We start from the raw sequence: 20,731 nt of genomic DNA on the forward strand, positions 1-20,731 counted from the left end.
TAGATTCAGTTTGAGGATGATTTTGTGATTCTGCGGGAATTTTTTTTTTTTTTTTTAATGTTGAGACACAGATAGTTACGAATCCAGACCCAAATTTGGGGCAAAGGAATGGAAGATTAGAAAACTAAAATTTGCTAGGCAGGCTAGTGGGAGGGTCCTTTTGTGATGAAATGTTGCATAAATAATGCCGATGGGGGTCTAAATTCACTGTTGCCATGGAGACCTTTGTGCCTGGCTGAACTCCATTCTTTTCTCTTTTAAGAAGGCAACCACTAGGCTTGTGGTACCTCCATGCTGCTTGCTTTGCTTTCTCTTAAACTGTTTGCAAGTGAAAGCAGAAATTAAACTATGATTATTCAGCATCCCGGCTTTTCTGAGGCTGTTTTTCCAAGCCATTCGTGATTTTTGAGCTCCTCCGGGGTTCCTTTTGGCCCTGGTACAGGGAGGGAGAAGCAGGTAGGGGGATTTCCAGGAGCCGCCTGCACCGCTGCTTGGAAAGGAGGGAAAAGTAAGCCTGCGTCTTTGTGACTTATTTGCCTAGAGGACAGTTTTGAAGTGTTTAAGGACCACTTATTTCCAAAGGTAACGGAGAAAAAGTGAAGAGTAAACCTATTTGTTTTTTAAATGCTTTCACTGTGACTGTTGTTTTTGTGACGGTTTTAACTAAAGTTTTAAAACCGCAGGTGGAGAATTCTGTGTGGAAAACATTGATCGAATTTATTTCTGGCTCCGCGGTTGTCATTGTATTCGGTGTATTAATGTTGAAAGTGTAAAAGGCAAGTAACCACATTTAACAGAAAGCAGTTATAAGGATCAGGGTGCTATTTCCCTTTCGACCAACCATTATAACTGCTTAATACGGTTTTAAGTAAAACTTGGGGTGTCATAGATACATACTTCAGATTTTATGGAAATTATGATTATCCTTATAAGTAGCCATTTATAATTAAATGAGGATTATCTAGCAATTAAAAACTGATTTGGAAACTGTGCATCTTTTTTTTTTCTCCTTTCGGTGCAAAATTGAATGAATAAACTCACCCAGAAAGAAATTTTTCATAGAGAGTAAAGACACAAAAATCATCCAACCAGTGACACTGTGTAAAGTAACTGTAGAAATTCAGTATATTGGACAGCTAACTTGTTGCATTGCATAGGCTTTTTTCATAGATAATTTGGTCTCTTGTAGAGATAATGTAGTCCTCACTGATGAGCGTATATTGAGACTAGAATATAATAATTACATGTTTTGATCATTCTAAATGCTGCAGGTGTAAATGGGGTGCAGGCATCCCGTCATTATAGAACACCTTTATCATACAAGTGTTTCCAGATTGCTTTTATTCAGATAAACTTGTTGACAGAATCATCGACCAAATTTACAATGACTTCATAGATTTTACCTGTGTCGCTGCTCAAGTTAAAATATTTGTGCTACTCAAGAGTTTAAAGAAACAAATTGATTTCAGAATGCTGGCAATTTAACAGATGACAACTTATGATTGCTGTACATTGTTGTGTATTTCTAAGAGATGTGCATTGTAGAATTGTGAGTACAGGAAAATGGAGTGCCTTGTAAAGTCTTTGTTTTTTTTTCTTTAAATTATTTTCAAATGGAGAAGACAAACAGAGATTGACTTTCAACTTATGTTAATCAAAAATTAGCACTTATTTCTACATGCTTAATAATATTTGAAATTTGAATGACTTTGTAACCCAAGTACTAAGTATACATAATGACCATGTTGACATAAAGCAATGATTTATTTTTATCAGAAATATATGGTCACATGTTTTATTATTTTAATTGCCTAGCATGAATAAATTTAAAAGATGCTAACAAAGACCCCCATATACTTTGGGGGTACCACTTAATAAATATTTCATTTCAATTAAAGTTAAAAGTGTATATTATCATATTAAAGGTAAGAAATCTGTTCATTTTTAAGGAATGGAAGTAAACCTGAGTGGTATAAATTGAGGATAGTGTTTTGAGAAAACTTTGACCTTTGAAAGTGTTTTCTATATATATTGGCTGTTATTAATAATACTGCCTAAATATAAAGATAAATGGCGATTAAGCTTCACTTTAGGAATATAGTTCTAGGCATTCACTTTGGGTAACACCAATGTGGTGATGATCCAAATGACATTAAACTATAAGGCATAGTATGTGCATTTTATCCAATAGTTTCTTAAAAATAAAAAGTTAACTGACATGAAGAGATTCTACTACCCTAGATTGCCAAGTATAAATATTTTTTGTTGGGGAGGACATTTAAACTATTTTTAAGTAACTTCTTTTTAAAATCCACATATTTATATCATGTAGATATATCTGAAAACATACTAAATAGGTCCTTTAGGTGACATTCTAAAACATAAGCAAAGAGTCAAACAAAATATGATTTAAAAGAAATATACATTCTGAAAATTTCCAGATGTGAAGCTGCAAAATCCTTTCTGGGCTCTTTTACTCTTAAGTTGTGTGCACATAGTTAAGAAAAATAGTTTATATTTACCCATGAGTTTCCAGATTTGGTCCAGCTGAGCTGATTATATTGTCAAGTTGCAGAATTACAGTGAATAAATATGACCAACAGTTCCACTTGGTTTTGGAACAAAGATTTGTGGTTTTACAAGGAGCTTATTAACATGTGAATTCTGATTTAGAGTTCTGATTTTTATAGCTGTTTTATAATTCTGATTTTTCACAATACATTCTATCTACCACATCTTTGTTGAGTCCCTCTTGTGTGCTAAACATCCTGCGAGATGCCAGGTACAAAAATGAGAAGAGGTATTTTCAAGGTTCTAAGAACTGAAGAATCTGATGGGAATGCAAATAAGAGAACCAGTGACTCTCGCCCAGCAAAATCAGTGCTGTGATGGGGGCGTGGCCAAGGAGAGCATGAAATAGCACTGAGGTTTATGCAGTACATTAAGATGTGTTTATTTGATCCTCCAATCTGAGATTTAAAAAAAAGTTTAAGTGACTTGTACAAAATAACTGTTCAGTTCAGTTCAGTTCAGTCACTCAGTCGTGCCCGACTCTTTGCGACCCCATGAATCGCAGCATGCCAGGCCTCCCTGTCCATCACCATCTCCTGGAGTTCACTCAGACTCATGTCCATTGAGTCCGTGATGCCATCCAGCCATCTCATCCACTGTTGTCCCCTTCTTCTGCTGCCTCCAATCCCTCCCAGCATCAGAGTCTTTTCCAATGAGTCAACTCTTCACAATGAGGTGGCCAAAGTACTGGAGTTTCAGCTTTAGCATCATTCCTTCCAAAGAAATCCCAGGGCTGATCTCCTTCAGAATTAGACTGGTTGGATCTCCTTGCAGTCCAAGGGATTCTCAAGAGTCTTCTCCAACACCACAGTTCAAAAGCATCAATTCTTCGGTGCTCAGCCTTCTTCACAGTCCAACTCTCACATCCATACGTGACCACTGGAAAAACCATAGCCTTGACTAGACGGACATTAGTCAGCAAAGTAATGTCTCTGCTTTTGAATATACTATCTAGGTTGGTCATAATTTTTCTTACAAGGAGTAAACATCCTTTAATTTCATGGCTGCAGTCACCATCTGCAGTGATTCTGGAGCCCAAAAAAGTAAAGTCTGACACTGTTTCCACTGTTTCCCCATCTATTTCCCATGAAGTGATGGGACCAGATGCCATGATCTTCGTTTTCTGAATGTTGAGCTTTAAGCCAACATTTTCACTCATCTCCTTCACATTCATCAAGAGGCTTTTTAGTTCCTCTTCACTTTCTGCCATAAGGGTGGTGTCATCTGCTTATCTGAGGTTACTGATATTTCTCCCGCCAATCTTGATTCCAGCTTGTGCTTCTTCCAGCCCAGCGTTTCTCATGATATACTCTGCATAGAAGTTAAATAAGCAGGGTGACAATATACAGCCTTGCGGTACTCCTTTTCCTATTTGGAACCAGTCTGTTGTTCCATGTCCAGTTCTAACTGTTGCTTCCTGACCTGCATACAGATTTCTCAAGAGGCAGGTCAGGTGGTCTGGTATTCCCATCTCTCTCAGAATTTTCTACAGTTTATTGTGATCCACACAGCCAAAGGCTTTGGCATACTCAATAAAGCAGAAATAGATGTTTTTCTGGAACTCTCTTGCTTTTTCCATGATCCAGCGGATGTTGGCAATTTGATCTCTGGTTCCTCTGCCTTTTCTAAAACCAGCTTAATAACTGTTAATGAATCACTTTAAAGATTACTTCTCTATAATAGTCAGAGATACCCTATGAATATGTAAATTCTATCATGTTACTCCTCCCCTGGAGGAAGGCATAGCAACCCACTCCAGTATTCTTGCCTGGAGAATCCCATGGATAGAGGAGTCTGGCGGGCTGCAGTCTGCAGGTCACAAAGAGTCGGACACAACTGAAGCGACTGAGCACGCTGCATGCACATCATGTTACTTCTCTGTGTGGAGTGAAAGTCAGAAGCCATGCAGGGGCCACCAGGCCCAGCTATGGTCTGCTGCCTGCCGCCCCGACTCTCCCACATCTCCTAAGGGTCTTCTTTCTTGCTTGCTTTGCTCCTGCATCCAAAACTCTTCGCTTTTCCTGGTTCCTGCCCCAGCACAGGGCATTTGCATTGACTCTTTATCTCTGCTTAAACACAACAGCCCCCTTTCACCCCAAATCCACACCAGAGAGGTGCTTTGCTCCCTCACCTCTTTCAGGTCTTTGGTCAGATGTCACCTTGTCAATGAGTTCATTCTTGATAACTCCATTTAAATTCCCTCCCCATCTTTGCCTGAGTTACTATTCTCCATTGCCTTTACCAAAGATGGTGCCCTATGGAATCCACCTGTTCATTCTGTTCAATGTTCATTTTCTCCACTAGAATGCAAGGTCCAAAATGGGCAGGGATTTTTGTCTGATTTTTTGATTGCTGCATTCCCAGCACCTAGACCCATGCCTGGCTATTTGCTGAATGAACAATGAAAATCTGAATATAGTTGGCTCTTTGTATTGGTGGGTCCTGCATTCACAATTCAACGAACTGCAGATTGAAATATTTGGGAGAAAATAATTCCAGAAACTTCCAAAAAGCAAAGCACATTTGCTGTATCCTGGCAACTGTTGATAAAATATTTACATTTTATTTACAACTACTTGCATAGCATTTACATTGTACTAGGTATTATAAAGGGGCTTCCCCAGTGGCTCAGTGGTAAAGAATCCACCTACCAAGCAGGAGACCCAGGTGTGATCTCTGGGTTGGGAAGATTCCCTGCAAGAGGAAATGGCAACCCACTCCAATATTCTTGCCTAGAAAATCCCGAGTAGCCTGGTGGGCTACAGTCCATATTGTCACAAAGAGTTGGACATGACTGAAGCGAGTGAGTGAGGTATTATACATAATCAAGATGTAATTGAAAGCATGTGAGAGGATGTGCGTATATTACTTGGGAATCCTACACCATTTTATACAGGGGACTTGAGTATCTGTGGATTTTGATATCTGCTGCGTTTCTCAGAACCAATTCCTCAAGGATACTGAAGGGTGACAAAAATGTATGTTGTTCTACTTTATTGTTGCTTCAGATTTTTAAAAATAATCTAGATCATGACCTAAGTTGGAGGGAGGCTTAAGAGGGAGGGGATATAGGTATACACTGAGGACAGGAGGAAAAGGGGCAACAGAGGATGAAATGGTTGGATTGCATCACCAACTCAAGAATTTGAGCAAATTCAGAGAGATAGTGAAGGACAGAAAAGCCTGGCGTGCTGCAGTCCATGAGGTAGCAAAGAGCTGGACATAACTTAGCAACAGAATAATAGCAATGGCTATTTCACTTTGTTATACAGCATAAACTAACACAACATTGTAAAACAATTATACTTGAGAAAAAAAAAAAGTAAAAGAATATTAAAGAAAGAGGCTAAGTACAATTTTTTAAAAAAGAATAGACTTCCCTGGTGGCTCAGAGGTTAAAGCGTCTGCCTCTAGTGCAGGAGACCCGGGTTTGATCCCTGGGTCGGGAAGATCCCCTGGAGAAGGAAATGGCAATCCACTCCAGTATTCTTGCCGGGAGAATCCCATGGACAGAGAAGCCTAGTAGGTTACAGTCCACGGGGTCGCAAAGAGTCAGACACGACTGAGCAACTTCACCTTCACCTTCACCTTCACCTTCAAGAGAACTCTATAAAGTTCAGACACCCTTTATGAGTCTACAGTTATTCAAAATAAAAAGGTTTTTAAACTGAAAAAAAAGGGGTGGAGAATGTTGAAAGTTATCACTTGCAACCTGTTATTGTAGCTTACATGTGAAAATGCCCAAATACAAGAAGCAGATTTATAATTGCTTGTGCACAAACACTCCAGTAGGGGTTGGGAGTTTCCCTCCGGTGGCATGGTCTATGACAACAGATGGCCTTTGAGTGAGAAAACCCAGCTTCTACTCCCCTTGGTCCAGCCTCCAGCTTTGGAAACTTGACCAATGTTTTCAGCTTCTGTAGCCTTGGGTTGCTTCCTACCATAAAAGGTGTGGATATCACTGTAATAGTCTAATACCTATTAACATGAGAAAGAGAGAGTCAATGCCCTGAATTATTTATGTGATCATATTCAGTTATCAGTTTGGTTAAGTAAAATGCTACCCCCAAAACAAAATACATTCTTTGAGTCCCTTGGACAGCAAGGAGATCAAACCAGTCAATCCTAAAGGAAATCAACCCTGAATATTCATTGGAAGGACTATGCTAAAGCTGAAGCTCCAGAACTTTAGCCACCTGATGCAAAGAGCCCACTCATCGGAAAAGACTCTGGTGCTGGGAAAGATTGAAGGCAAAAGGAGGAGAGGGTGGCAGAGGATGTGATGGTTAGATAGCATCCCTGACTCAATGGATATGAATTTCAGCAAACTTCGGGAGATAGTGAAGGACAGGGAAGCCTGGCATGTTGCAGTCCATGCAATCGGAAATTTAGCCTGACACGACTAAGTGGCTAAATAACAACAACAAGAATTATCAGTTATAATCACACCCATAGTGGTATCTTGTGTCATTTGGCCATATCTCATGCTGGGTTTCCTAGAAGGCATAGTAACATTGGGTATATTTTGTTAGTTGTGGGTCAAATCACCTGCTTTTGTCTTATCAAGTTCATCACATACTTGACAAGTTTAATTAAACTCAGCACTTGTGGCTTTAAAAATAAACTCTGCAAGTTCTGGGATTTTAATAAACACTACAGTGTGGCTAGTTTCACAGTGACTGTTTCCCGTCTCTAAATCGTCTTCAAAGACGTGAAGGTTATTTCCTCTAGGAATAAAAGTTTTGAGTTCATCTCTGGTTTCCAATGGTATTAGCTCACTTTTGGAGAAGAAAACTAATTTTAAGTGTTGGTCCGCTGTCTGATTATTTCAGTATGAGGCAGATTAGCTGAGTCTTCCTGTATGGCAACACGTCCCAGCTGTTCTTTGCATGTAGACTGTAATGTCTGAATGTATGTTCCTCCAGTGACAGGATCGGAATGTAGTTATTTACTTCTCGGCCTCCCTATTGACCACATGGCCCATCTTCATGAGTTTCAGCTGCTTCAGTTCATTTCAAGCCCTCATGCTCTTCTGAACCAATTGCTGATAATTTTCATCAGCAGTAATAGGGTTCTTGTAGGAGATAGTATACTTGGCACGGGAATGTGAAAGGTAATTAAATTTGGATGCCAAGTCTGGGGATTAACTGCACATACATTGTCATGGAGAACTTCTGCCAAAAATTAAAAACTACCCATAAAGAGGTAAAGATAAAAGGACTTGAAGAGGGAACCATTGAGCGGAGTGTGGCCTGTGATTACAAGGCCACAGGCCCCTGGTTTGCGGGGCCATTTCACTTCACTGTCCCCCCACTGTTCAAAGCCCAGGAAGCTGTGCTATCACCTCATCCTGCCTTGTGCCTGAAACTTCTTTGCAGACTCCAGTACATTCTGGCATATTTTGGTAAATATAGTGCAGAGATATTTGTCAGACATTGTACATTTCCCATTTAGGGAATTATTTATTCTCCAGGTATATGGACTTAGACAGGAACGTTGCATTTCTTCATTTAAAAACTGATTAACTTGGGGCTTGAGCAATCCAGTGGTTAAGATTTCGCCTCCTAATATAGGGGCTACAGGTTCGATTCCTAGTCAATGAACTCAGATCCCACCTGCCTCAGAGCCAAAACACCAGAACATAAACAACAGAAGCAATATTGTGACAAACTCAATAAAGACTTTAATAACGTTCCACATCAAAAAACAAAAAAATTTTAAAAAAACTGATTAACTTTACCCTATTACTTTATTATTGCTCTGAAATAATAATTGATACATTTATTGAGCATATCCAATGTTTTTGGTTATGCATTTACTTACAATATCTCATTAAATCCTCACAAAGACTTTATAAATGTTAGCTATTATCCCTGTGCTGTGGATGAGAAGGGCTTCCATGGTGTGTCAGACAATAAAGAATCTTCCTGTAATGCAGGAGACTCGGATTCAATCCCTGGGCCGGGAAGGTCCCCTGGAGAGGGGAATGACAACCCACTCCAGTATTCTTGCCTGGAGAATCTCTTGGACAGAGGAGCCTGGTGGGCTACAGTCCACGGGATCACAAAGAGCTGGACATGACTGAGCGAGTAACACGTGCACAGACACGCATGAGTCACAGTAAGCTGAGTAATTGTTTTCTTATGTGGTAGCTCTAAGATCACAGAGATAAATTAGTGTAAGACGCTAAATCCATGTCTGTTTAGCTCTGCAGCTCACTGTCCTTCAGCCTTCCATCCAGTGGCGCTGCTCAGTTTAACTGTTTCACTTAGATTCTGGAAAATCTTTGTTGATTTTTGCCTTTTAATGGTTATCCACCCCTCCCAATTGCATGTCACTCCCTCTTTTTTTTAACTTGTCATCTTCAGCCCAGGGGCTCCAGCCCTCTCTCCCTTTTACTGGAAAGGGCTTTACCCCACTCACCAGCATATTTATATTTGGAATCCTGCAGGGTCTGGAGCTCAGGGATGAGTCTCGGTATGTTCGTAAATGCCCCCCACCCCCACCCCCCGCCACATCAGAATCAGCCCAAACAACTCTTACAGATGCACCTTCCAGGCTCAGTGTCCTGAAGGCTGGGCTTAGACATCTGCATTTTTAATAGGTTCCCTAGAAAACTGCTAGGCCCATGAGCATTTGAGAACCGCCTGATTCTCAGATGCAGAACCTGGCTGTATAGGAAGTGGAAAGTCAGCTTCAAGGCCGACTTGAGAGTTCTCTGCAGCGAACTGGGGGCAGGATAGGATTGGAACAGTCCTACCTGCCCCCTTGGAGGCTCATGTAGGTGACGTTATAGGAGATAAGAGATTAGAGGGGTCACTGGTAAGTGATTAATCTCAGTCTTGTATTTTTCCAGGCCCATTCTCTGTCATACTGGATTTGCACACGCACTCATAGACTAGAGAGGGATGTTGGCGGACCAAGAAGAAAGTTCTGTTGGCCTGGATGCCACCTGGACCACTCAGTGCCAGGAGGGTGGATGCTGTACACGCGGGCCAAGGCCTGATCTTAGGAGGTGGTCCCTATTTCTCAGTCTACTCCATTTGCACTCCATTTAATACGCTTTCACATTCCAGTATTTCCAAAGCATCTCATAAGGATGTTTTAAATGAAATGGCATACATAACAAAGCAGTTCTTTCAACCTCCTTTACTGAGATTCTCCTTCTTGTAAGCCCTCTTATAAAAGCTGGGAATAAAGAAATGCCAACTCACAGCCATCATGGAGCTGTCATCCTCGTAGGGACCAGACAATCAATCAACAACTATTATTGGTCCCATTGCACCTCCTTTTGGAAGCACCATGTTAGGTGACACAGAGCTATGCCCATCCACGAGACCCAACGAGTTTATTGCTACCCATGTTCTGTAAGACCTTACTCTTAACTTTCATTTTTTAAAAGGTATCAGGGCAACTCTTTGTGGTGTCCTTATTTACAAGTCACATTGATGCTTTGGAAACACTTTGAGAATACGTGTTTTCATTTAGAAACAAGACTCTCACTGTATTTAACACAGTAGTATGAAATAGGCCCCTTAGCTGTGCTGTAGTAGGAAAAAAACATGGGTCTGGAGATCAGAGACTTAGCTTTACATGCAGGCCCCATTGTGCTCCAGTTGTTAGATTTTAAGAAAACGTGGGCATACTTTGTACACAACTTTTTTCTCCATAAGAATAGTGACGTACTTCTCTTTGTACTCAGGTGCAAGGTGATGGCTTTTATAAAGTGTCTGGTAACTTCCTCTTCCATCTGCATGAGAACGTGTTGCTGGATCAAATCATGAGTGGATGTCTCCCCACTGTACACCTTGAATTATTATTTTGCAATGAGTTACTCATCTTAGAACAATGTGGATGTTCACAGCTTTTGAAGGAAGAATTCTATAGGAGTTAAAAGTTGGAAGATAACACTGCTCCCTGAGGGGTGAGCTGGTGCTCAGAAAGGTCGCCACTGCTGGCGTTTGGCGGTGTCTAATGCTATCCCCCCAAGTCAGTCAGCGGAAGGGTGATGCTGAAAGATGTAGTGAACTGGATATCTCCCTTCAATTCCTTCTGTTTCTTTCTTTCTTTGTGGTTGTGTCCAGCTTTTGGTTTGTTTGTTTACTTCCTTATTGGGGTAATATATTTGGAGTAAGAGCAGGGGAGTGGGATCAAGTCTAGCTCTGGCCATTAACCATATTTCATTTCATTTTCTGCTCCCTGTCATGTCTCCAAAGGGTGCTGAGGCTCTCAATCCTGTCAGTTAATCCTTTTGCACCTCAGTGTTCATACCTGCAAAATTAAAGGCTTCCGTTCCATAATCCCTTCCAAATGAACAGGATTGTATTATTTCCCATACAGGGGCCTCCCAGTGCTGAGTCGTCACCGTTTAGCTGCCGAGCAGAGCACATTGGCTGAAGTTGTTACCAAACTCAGGTTCGGCTGCTCACTACTCTAAAACCAGTACTCGAGAGGCAAGCGTTGATTGAAAGTAAAGGTTGCTTTATACAGGAAGCCAGCAGTCTGGGAGAGAGCATACTCATGTCCAAAAAACTATTCCAAAGATTCTGTTTGGCCATGCAGGTGGCTCCAGTGGTAAAGAATCTGCCTGCCAATGCAAGAAATTCAAGAGATACGAGTTTGATCTCAGGGTAAGGAAGATTGCCTGAAGGAGAAAAATGGCAACCCACTCCAGTATTCTTGCCTGAAAAACCCCGTGGACAGAGGAGCCTGGTGGGCTGCAGTCTGTGGGGTCTCAAAGAGTCAGAAATAGCTGAGCACAAGGACGTGCAAGTTTTTATAGGGAAAAGGGGGAAACTAGTAGCTGTTAATCGTTTGGGGAGGGGGTCAGAGCCTTCGTCATCTTTCACTGTACAGATCAGCTGACTCGTGATGTTTCTTTAGATGCTATCTTGTTCACACAGATTGTTCTTGGGATAACTGAAGGAGAAGCTGAGGGGAAAGATCTAGCCATCTGATAGTTTCTACTTCTTTAATCTAAGAAAAGAATCAACAGGTTAGGCAAGGTATCTTGTGATTAAAAGATTTGAAAAGTGTGCTTGGTCTGGAGGTTATTTAAGCATGGGGTATCTGGTATAAGGGTTAGTTAAAATCTAGCTTTGCTAAATTGACAGGACAGAGGGCCTCCTTGCAAAGAGCTACTTACTCCAAAGAGCTGCCTACAGGATCAGGTCTTAACTGGGTTCCTGGCCCAAATTTTCATACTGTGCATGGAGTTCTCATCGCAAGAATATTAGTGTGGTTTGCTACCATGAAATTTAAAGATGCTTGCTTCTTGAAAGCAATGAAAACCTAGACAGTGCATTAAAAAACAGACACATCACTTTGCTGGCAAAGGTCCGTATAGTCAAAGCTATGGTTTTCTAGTAGTCATGTACAGATGTGAGAGCTGGACCATAAAGGAGGCTGAGTACAGAGGAATTGATGCTTTAGAATTGTGGTGCTGGAGAAGATTCTTGAGAGTCCCTTGGACTACAAAGAGATCAAACCAGTCAATCCTAAAGGAAATCAGTCCTGAATAGTCATTGGAAGGACTGATGCTGAAGCTGAATCTCTGATACTTTGGCCACCTGATGTAAAGAGCCCACTCATTGGAAAAAGAAACCCTGATGCTGGTAAAGACTGAAGGCAAAAGGAGAAGGGGCAGTAAGATGGTTAGACAGCATTGCTGACTCAGTGGACACAGATTTGAGCAAAGTCTGGAAGATAGTGGGGGACAGAGGAGCCTGGCATGTTGCAGTGCATGGCATGGCAGAGAGTCAGACACAATTTCGCACCTGAACAGCAGCAACAACAACAACTGGCAACTAGTATGCATCTCCCACCCAAGGCTTTCCAGCCTTTGTCAATTGCACTCCTTGATCAATATAAGTCTTTGAATAAGAATATCCATTATATATTGATTTATTTTCACATGACATAAATATATTACTGTATCAAAACTTGTATGTTAGAAAATATTAAAATCTCATTTTAAAAATAAGAACAGTAATTTAAAATGCAGTTCAAGCCTTTGCTTCCCCAACCATGCTAGATTGTCTGGTGCACCCCACTTTAGAGACAGCTGCCTTTACATCTGAGCTACACCACTCAGCAGTGTTGGGAAATTAACAGTCAAATTCAAATTCAAAACCTGAGATGTGAGAAATAGGTATACTTGTGAAGCTCTCCCATCTGTCTCTTTGAGACCCGCTGCCTTGATTATAACCAGAATTAAGGGTGACTGATGAAGGTGATCATACAATTGTGAATGATCATTCATCATTTGCAAATGAGTGCTTAGGAACTACTAGGCATTCTGCTGATGTGGAGTCAGTAAGACAAAGCCAGTGTCACAGAGCACTCCACCTAGGGACTAGAAAGCAATCCAAGGTTTATGCTGCGTTTTGTGTGCTGATGATATGTATTAGACCTGGGTTTATGCATCCCTTTGGATACACTGTTTAGCAGATTGTTAAGAATCTGAAATAGAAGACTCTATTTCTGCATTAGAGCTTTGAGCTATGTGTACACTATTCAAAACTATAATCAAAGAATTGAGCTAATGTCTTCAGAGCAAGCCTATAAAATTTGCAGTTTATGTGAGGCTAAGGAAATATGCATACCTCTGATGTAGAATTAAATTTCAAGAGGAACCTAAATTATTGGAGAATATGAGCCAAAAACAAAGTTGAAAATTTGAAGTATATCTCCAGCCTTGTTTGCAGGTTCAAAGGTATCAATTGCAGAGGTGCATCCTGTATGGAAACCTAATTTGGCAGCAATTTACAAAAAAAGTACTACATGTATAGTTGAATTCAAATTTCATATAAGACAAACTGTTTGACAAGCTGAAGAAAGCTAATGTATTTTAAGTTACATCAACGGAAGTTCAAGTTCAGTTCTACAAGGAAAGTGATGATTAAGTACGTGGCACTTTTCAGACTATATTTGTTTGGAGTAGTGTGTGAAATGTTGTGTATTAAGAATTAAGGTTGGAGGGGATCTACAAACCAGAGGGACAGAACAGAAGTGTAGCCAGAATGGCGAGACCTCCAAATGTGATGATGAGACGTCTGAACTGCCCCTACTTAAATAATGGAAGAGGTGAGTTTTCAAATATTGGTCAGTCTAGAATATCAGTGTAAAAGTCAGGGGCATGCTTTAGTTAATCAGAAGACAGAACTAGAAGTCAGAATTCAGAATCAATTATTCGATTTTTACTAGAAGACATTCTGATTTTGACAGCCAGAGCTGTTTTTCAGTGGAGTGGCATTCAAGTTTGAGCTGCTGTCCATGGTAGCTTTCAGCCAGTAACTGAGATGCTGACTCATCAAGAAGGACAGATGATGAAGTAAATGACCCACTAGGTCCCACCCACGTGTAAATCCTGGGAGATGTTTAGACATTATATGTAGGTTGATTAGAACTAGAAATTTAATAAAAATCTAAAAAACACACAATGATATTTGCAGCACCCATTTTGCTACAAGCTAAGTATCTGGAGGTAGGAAGAATGATACAAAGTTTGAAACTACTGCCCAAGTGATTCATAGACACTCACTGTTTAAGACAATAAAAATAGGGAATTTCTATTATCCACAAAAGTGTTTGTTCATCCTGTACCTAAAACTCTGTGAAAATACTTTAAACTATATAAAAAGTGTCAGTTCCCTTAGCTTAACAACCAGTTATCCATGGCTAATCTATTGCTCTATGACCTCGTCTATTAAATAGAAATACTAATTATTATAATCATGGTATTGTTATTATTGAGTTGGCCATAAAGTTCATTTGGGTTTTCCTGAACATCTTATAGAAAAACCCAAATGAACTTTCTGGCCAACCCAATAGCATCATCATCATTATTGCTGTTTTATTTCCTGAATCCCTAAAGAAGATTCACCCCACAGTGGGAAGAAAAGGAGAAAGGAGTACATTGCTTTAACAGGAAAAACAGAGACAATGGCCTAAATTAATTAAAATGCGGGAGGAGGGGTTCTCCATGCTGGGTTTAGTAGGATATGATTTAAGTTATTTTGCTTAATTATCATTTTTAGGCTATTCGTGGATCTGCATGTCTTGTTGCCTGTTTAATTTATGACTAGACTATTGCTTTTCCCACTTGAACAGCAAGAGGAAATGGTTTGGGAGAAAATCAGCCTAATATGTACAAAACAGCTGCCAGAATGAGCAGCTTGCTGCCCGGCTCGGTGGCCGGGGGAGGCTGAAGTGGATCAGCTCTGCCCTGTCTCACAGGTGAAAACTGCAGCTGATGAAAATTCCAGTCCCTAGTTTCAGGGGACACGAGGGTAATTTTGCTGTTCCTAAAAAGGTATAAGCAAAATATTGGCTTCGCACAGACAGATGTTAAGGTTCTACTGTGTACACGAATTCATGTACTTGAATTCCCTTTAATGGCATGGAGCTTATGGTGCAGGGTCTTGTGGCTCATTATAACTAAGCTGTTATGGGCTGCTAATTTGCTAGAAGCTGCTGTATCATGAGCTAGCCCAACTGCCTTGATGGGTCTCCTGGTAGTTCATATGGACTAAATGTGAGTCTTTTCTCTTCTCCCCTGTGGGCTCCCATAATGAGATTAGCTTGTCTGCAGTGTGACAAATTCAGTGTACCAGATGCTCCCGGTACACTGTTCTTTATGATGGAAAAGAAGCCTGCATTGATAATGCACGTCCATTAAGATACTGCCCCATGTTGGGGAGACACTGGGGGATGATGGCTAGGGAAGAGATTGATGGTTCATGGTTCATCTTGCTTCGACATATAACAGACTGTCTCAACTGTGGTATAGTCATCAACAAGGCATTCCTGCAAGTTCTTGTTCGAATTTCAGGATGCAGATACAGATGTATTCCTTGATAGATTTCACTTGATTCTTTCCCAATAGAGAAATTTTAGAAAGGAAACAAAACAAAAGGTAAAGAAGGCTTAAAGATAGGCTTAAATCCAGTCTTTGAAAGTTGACTAGAGAAAGAATCACAATTAGATGTTCAAGCCATGAAGCTACTTTAGTAAAGAGGGTATTTTTAAATCAACTGTGTTGTATGATAGTAATGAAAACCAGGATCAACTCTGCTTGTCCTATTTGTGTTTAAACAAGTTAATTTAAGAACGTTCATGTTTTGAATGTATCCATATTACTACCTAAGCAGTGGGGAAATATGTTTCATGGATGAAACAAAAGAGTTGGTATGCATATTAAATACCTTGTCAAGAATAGGAAAGACCTCTGGGCTAGCTATCACTGTGTTATTGTCTCTGCTCTGTTACTAACTGAGTAATCTTGAATTATTCACTTAACCTTCTGATGACCAGTCCCCTCCTCTTTACACAAATAAATTCTGTTTCATAACCTAAATCATTCACGGGGTCATTTGAAGATAAAATAATTAGTGGTAACAGTTAACAGCTTTATTATATAAGTATAAAGTCATTATACTATTATATCATGGTATAATTATAGTAACTCCCTCTTGCCTGATGTCAGCCCTATAGGTAACCTTGAGCCTCTCAGTCAGCAGTAGAGGTAACAGTAGCAATTAAAACCTACTCTGGAGGCAGTGAAGAATGGGAGCTCTGAAAGATACAGAATTCACCAGAAAGAAATGTTGACCATATACATGAAGCATCAGACAAATGAGACTGTTTCTCTAGTTGTAGGAGCTAGTAGCCATCTGTGTCTTCAACCCCACAGGACTTGACTGTGTCCAGCTAATCATCAAAAATCTCTGCAGGTGACAGGGACATTCAGGGACAGGAAGAGTAGCATCTTGCTGTTCAATATCCTTATTATGTAATATAGGATCTGTGTTAAAACTGTTGACCTTCAGATGTAAAATGCAAGAACAGAATAAACAAGAACTAAGTTTTGTTAAGTATTTTCTTATCAATCAAGCAGATGAGCTCAAAAAAAAAATACAAAGGACTCCTAACTTGGAGTCTGGAGATAGATGTGATGTTGTATCATAGGCAATAAATAATGAAAATTGGGATCATTGTTGAGTACACCCCGTTCCTTAAGTCAAAACTTCCAAGCTGATTTGCCTGAAAATGCAATCTTGCTCTACCCTTAAACTGAACACTTATGACTCCCTGAAACACACAGGCCCAGGGTCAGTATTTGCCTACTTCTGTGCTTTAATTCATGCTGTTCCATCTGTAATGCTTTTCCTCTACCACTTCACGTGGTCAGAAGGTAACCTCTCCCGGTCCAGCTCAGGGTTCACTTTCTTCCTGCGCCTTTGTCCTTGGTTTCTTCATCCTCACCTTTCTACCCTCTTTCTGTTATCCTTTCTATCCTTCCTAACTGGCTGTTGTCTTTGAATTTCATTTAAATCTCTCTCACCAAAATTTAGTATGTCACTTGTACTCTAATTGATGATGTACTTCCAAAGAATTTTACTAGACTTAAATCAATAGGATTTGTGTTAGGAAGGATCATGGCAAAATGTCCAAGTCATGAACATTGAAAATAGTATAAATCATATTTTTTACTTGAAGCCATAGTACGATAAGGAATGAAGAACAGAGTCAGACTGTTGCACCGTTTGCATTATTAAAAGTTATATAAGAGTGTTCTTGTTTCGAATATTATAATTAACACCGTCTTGAATGATGCCAACCTGCATTGGTGACAGTGATCTTATTCTGTGTTTAGTCTCCTCTTTCCAATGCTAGATGCTTCCAGAAACACCTTCAGAGACATATGGAGATATAATGTTTTACCAGCTGTTTAGCCATCCCTTCGCCTGGTCAGCTTGACATATAAAACTAACCATCATAGGATCCATACATGAACTAATTTTGTACCCACGTGTCTTCTATTTGTGTCATTCAGCACCTTGCAGAAAACTTTGCACCTAAATATCTGTTGCCCTACTGTTGATTTATTCATGCATTCCATAAATGTTTATTTGGCAACTACTCTTTAAGTACTAGAAATTTGAATGGAAAAGGTATTATTGTTCTTGCCTTGAAATCAATCGTGTGAGTAATTACTCCAGAATAATGGGAGCTTGTTTGTTTCCAGGCAAATCAGCACTGATGGCTCAGTCTCCATCGAAGGTTGCTGTTAGTGAGAAAGCAGTGTTAGCTTTGCATTTATGTGCCAGAGAAACCTGATACTGTGGTAAAGTAAAAGTGAAGTCGCTCAGTCGTGTCCAACTCTTTGTGACCCCATGGACTGTAACCTATCAGGCTCCTCTGTCCATGGGATTTTCCAGGCAATAGCACTGGAGTGGAGCGCCATTTTCTTCTCCAGCAGATCTTCCCCACCCAGGGATGGAACCCAGGTCTCCCGCATTGTAGACAGACGCTTTACCGTCTGAGCCACCAGGGAAACACTGAAGAGAAGTTAAGCAGCAATAGCACCAGATTACTGGAGACAGATTTTGATTTCCAAGGAGCTAAGGATCGGACTCTCTAGAATCTTGGAGCCACTGGAGAAATGGCACATGTCCTGGTCCTCAAGTGATGACCGGCTCTTTGAATACTTCAGAGCCCTCAGTAACCTTCCTAGGGAATTTTGTGTTAAGAAGATGATAAATCATGGGAAAATGGATTAGTCTGCCACATGCATGATAGAGCATAAAAGTAAATGAGAGGCCTTCCCTGGTGGCTCAGTGGTAAAGAATCTGCCTGCCAGTGCATGAGACAGGGTTGGTCCCTGGTCCAGGAAGATCCCACATGCCTCAGAGCAACTAAGCCCATGTGCCACAACTTCCAAGTCTGTGCTCTGGAGCCTGGGAACCACAAAACTGAGCTCCCTGGAGGCCAAATACTGAAGCCCGCCCACACAGAGCCCGTGCTCTTCAACAGGAGAAGCCACTCGAGTGAGAAGCCTGTGCACTGCAGCTAGACAGCAGCCCCTGCTCACCGCAGCTAGACAAAAGCCCGCACAGCAACAACGACTCACACAGCCAATAAATAAATAGGAAACAAACACAAAAAATTTTTAAAGTAATGACAAAGCCAGTTTTACAATCTGGCAAGAGAACTTTGAGAGTTAGGTCAGTGAAAGCATGTACTTCCTGATGCTTCTCTCAAAATCAGAGAAATGGTCTTTATTGCTCCGAAAATCATTACATACATTTTTTTGGTGGCCAGAGGGAGAATATCTTTGAACACGGGAGTAACTGAGTTATAAACATCACACAAATTAATTGTGTGATTATATTGATAATGTTCTTTTAAACTTTACACTGTACATCTATAATTAAACAGTAGTAAAATATGGAAGAAAAGGTGGTGACAGGATTAAGTTTCAGTTAGGTTATATTTATAATTTCAAATTAATTATAGCATAGTAACTTGCAAAAATATGTTTTGTGTAAACAAAAGAAAAATATGAATAGGGACAGATTGATTCAAAACATTCAGTTTCTCAGTATCTAGACTTAAGAGAGACATCATGATGCTTGTGGTAAGGATATTTCCTTTACTGTTTCAAGTGTTCAGCCATTGGAGGATTGAATGTTCAGTTCAGTTCAGTTCAGTTCATTTCAGTCACTCAGTCATGTCTGACTCTTTGCGACCCCTTGAATCGCAGCACGCCAGGCCTCCCTGTCCATCACCAACTCCCAGAGTTCACTCAGATTCATGTCCATTGAGTCAGTGATGCCATCCAGCCATCTCATCCTCTGTCGTGCCCTTCTCCGCCTGCCCCTAATCCCTCCCAGCATCAAAGTCTTTTCCAATGAGTCAACTCTTCGCATAAGGTGGCCAAAGTACTGGAGTTTCAGCTTTAGCATCATTCTTTCCAAAGAAATCCCAGGGCTGATCTCCTTCAGAATGGACTGGTTGGATCTCCTTGCAGTCCAAGGGACTCTCAAGAGTCTTCTCCAACACCACAGTTCAAAAGCATCAATTGTTTGACGCTCAGCCTTCTTCACAGTCCAATTCTCACATCCATACATGACTACTGGAAAAACCATAGCTTTGACTAGATGGACCTTAGTCGGCAAAGTAATCTCTCTGCTTTTGAATATGCTATCTAGGTTGGTCATAACTTTTCTTCCAAGGAGTAAGCATCTTTTAATTTCATGGCTGCAGTCACCATATGCAGTGATTTTGGAGCCCCCCAAAAAATAAAGTCTGACACTGTTTCCACTGTTTCCCCATCTATTTCCCATGAAGTGATGGGACAGGATGCTGTGATCTTAGTTTTCTGAATGTTGAGCTTTAAGCCAACTTTTTCTCTCTCCTCCTTCACTTTCATCAAGAGGCTTCTCAGTTCCTCTTCACTTTCTGCCATAAGGGTGGTGTCCTCTGCATATCTGAGGTTATTGATATTTCTCCCGGCAATCTTGATTCCAGCTTGTGTTTCTTCCAATCCAGCATTTCTCATGATGTACTCTGCATAGAAGTTAAATAAGCAGGGTAACAATATACAGCCTTGACGTACTCCTTTTCCTATTTGGAACCAGTCTGTTGTTCCATGTCCAGTTCTAACTGTTGCTTCCTGACCTGCATACAGATTTCTCAAGAGGCAGGTCAGGTGGTCTGGTATTCCCATCTCTCTCAGAATTTCCCATCTCTCTCAGAATTTTCCACAGTTTATTGTAATCCCCACAGTCAAAGGCTTTGGCATAGTCAATAAAGCAGAAATAAATGTTTTTCTGGAACTCTCTTGCTTTTTCCATGATCCAGCAGATGTTGGCAATTCCTCTGCCTTTTCTAAAACCAGCTTGAACATCAGGAAGTTCACGGTTCACGTATTGCTGAAGCCTGCCTTGGAGAATTTTGAGCATTACTTTACTAGCATGTGAGATGAGTGCAATTGTGTGGTAGTTTGAGCATTCTTTGGCATTGCCTTTCTTTAGGATTGGAATGAAAACTGACCTTTTCCAGTCCTGTGGTCACTGCTGAGTTTTCCAAATTTGCTGGCATATTGAGTGCAGCACTTTCACAGCATGTTAAGAACTGGTAATTTTTGTCCTTAGGAGATAGTCATTGAAAGTAGGTAAATACAGAATCACATTAAATTTTTTAAAGGTGATTTGGGCTGTATCATGGAAAAGAGACTGAAGGCAGGTCTGAACAAGAGGTGGACACTCTAATTAGGACAATAAGTTTAGGTTTCTGGGCAAAAATACTGGTGGCCAGAATGAGAATAGAGTCAGTGGGGATTAGAGCAGCAGACGGGAGAGTTATGGCCCTGCTG

The 20,731-nt window shown here is 40.6% G+C and overlaps 1 protein-coding gene across 3 annotated transcripts in view; it reads left to right on the forward strand.

Annotated features, from left to right (window-relative positions):
• The window catches only part of CTNND2 (catenin delta 2), a 1,112,452-nt gene that overhangs the window by 362,260 nt on the left and 729,461 nt on the right, over positions 1-20,731 (forward strand). Inside the window, exon 1 of one of the 3 annotated variants that reach the window (XM_018065723.1) lies at positions 311-582. The exons of the other annotated variants lie outside the window; for them this stretch is intronic. The gene's annotated coding sequence lies outside the window, so the exon portion shown is untranslated. Of the gene's footprint in view, positions 1-310; positions 583-20,731 lie in introns of those variants that run through there. 3 annotated transcript variants of the gene reach the window in all.

The sequence above is a fragment of the Capra hircus genome, chromosome 20 (assembly GCF_001704415.2).
Source record: "Capra hircus breed San Clemente chromosome 20, ASM170441v1, whole genome shotgun sequence".
Classification (NCBI taxonomy): Eukaryota; Metazoa; Chordata; class Mammalia; order Artiodactyla; family Bovidae; genus Capra; species Capra hircus.